Source organism: Cebus imitator, unplaced genomic scaffold, assembly GCF_001604975.1.
Source record: "Cebus imitator isolate Cc_AM_T3 unplaced genomic scaffold, Cebus_imitator-1.0 Scaffold267, whole genome shotgun sequence".
NCBI lineage: Eukaryota > Metazoa > Chordata > Mammalia > Primates > Cebidae > Cebus > Cebus imitator.
The window spans coordinates 2,154,349-2,156,473 of NW_016107582.1; positions in this window are offsets into that span (position 1 = coordinate 2,154,349).

Sequence of the window (2,125 nt, forward strand, 5' to 3'; positions counted from 1 at the left end):
TAATTACACCAGAGATCTCAAAGTGACATGTGTCTATTAGTTTTCATTATATTGACTCTCAACGTCCAACTATAGTATTTTTAAAGATATAGAAGAAAGAGAAAAACTCATATCAATACTGAAGACTAAATTTGTCAGATAACTCAATGCCACTATCTGGTGGTAAATCTTTGCTTCCTATAATATAAAGCAGGTTGGAGTGTATTGAAAAATTACTCAATAAAAATTATGGGGCAATCTGAGCACTCTGTCCATCAGTTTTGCTCCCAATCATCCTATTACATCTACGGAGATAGAGGCCAACAAAATGAACAGGGCAAGAGGCAGGTAAGGAATCATGATAATGGTGGAGCTAATTCTTAAAGCTGTAATCCCCAAGTATAGGGTGTAGGGTAGACATTGGAGGATATTTATTAGAGGTGTAAGCCAAGAATTGTTTATCGTGTGTTATATTGATTTACAGTGGCTGAAAATCAGGTTGTAGGGCAAAGATAAGTTATTTATTTAGCAAGTTTGAACTAGGTGAAAATCACTGGGAATTGGATTAGAACTCAGTGCATGTCATTCTACATTCCAAATGTAGATTTGGGAAAAAAGGAGTCATCACACAAGAGGCAGTAACAGAGCCAATTATTAATCATTCACCAAACAACAGTGCTTTCTGAAAACAAAACAACAGAACAATAACAAAAAAATTTAAAGAATTCTTCAACTAAAGAATTAGAAAAGAGAAACATTATAAAAAGAATAAAATTCAACCCAAGCGAAAAAAATAAAACTGCAATATAAGAAAAGACTTGGAAGAAAAGCATATTTCCAAAATAATGTTTTCTTGTAAAATCCAGAAGAAACAACCAGGAAATTATTTGGAATGAGCAATAGAGAAGTGGAACCCATTGCCTCTATGAAACAGAAAGATATTCAGATATAAAATACTAGGATAAAAAGGCAACAGAATTGCAATGAGAGATATGTAAAATAAGAAGGATTAGTATAACAGAATTGAAACAGAGAAAAGTAAGAAAAACTGAAGAGAGGAAAGATAATTGACATGGAGAACAGAGAATGGAGAGTCAACAACATGTGGATAATTAGTGTCCCTATAGGAGACTACATCAATAATCAGTGATACACATAAGAAGATATCCCTGAGAGAAAGAATGGTTTATAGATTAAGGTGGCTTATTGAGTTAAAGTAAATAAAAAGAGACTCATTTTGGGTCATATCTGGTAATACTTTGATATAAGTTTGCATACTCTATAACAACAGTTTACAAACTTTTTAGTCTCACAATGCTGATATACTCTTAAAAATTAGTAAGGATTATGTTTTAGGGTTCTCCAGAGGAAAAGAATCAATAGAATAGATAGATGGATGGATAACAGAATTGGTAGGATGGATGGATGGATGGATGGATGGATGGATGGATGGATGGATAGATGGATGGATGGAAACATAATTTGGCTGTGTTTCCACCCAAATATCATCTTGAATTATAACTCCCATAATTCCACATGTTGTGGGAGGGACACAGTGGGAGATAATTGAATCACAGAGGTTGTTTTCCCCATATTGTTCTTGTGATAGTGAATAAGTCTCACAAGATCTGATGATTTTATAAGAGGTTTCCCCATTTGCTTGATTCTTAATTCTCTTTTGTCTGCTGCCATGTAAGACATGCCTTTTGCCTTCTACCATGATTGTGAAGCCTCCCCAGCCACATGGAATTGTAAGTCCATTAAAAAAAATTTTTTTAAGAAATTACCCAGTCTTGGGTATGTATTTATTGCAGCACAAAAACAGACTAATACAGATACTATAGATAGATACATAGATACATACAAATGAGGAATTGGATCACACGATTGTGGAGATGGGCAAGTCCTAAGGTCTGCAGAGTGAGTTAGTGAGCTGGATACCCAGGAAGAGCCACATTTCATTTTGAGTATGAAAGCAGAAAAAAAGCCAGTGTCCCAGCAGTCGGTGGGAATTTTCTCTCACATGGAGAAAGTTCGGATTTTTAGTTCTATTCAGGTGATAGGATGAGGCCCATCCACAATAGGAAAGGTAATCTGCTTTACTCAGTCTACTTATTTAAATATTTTTTTTTTTTTTTTTTTTTTT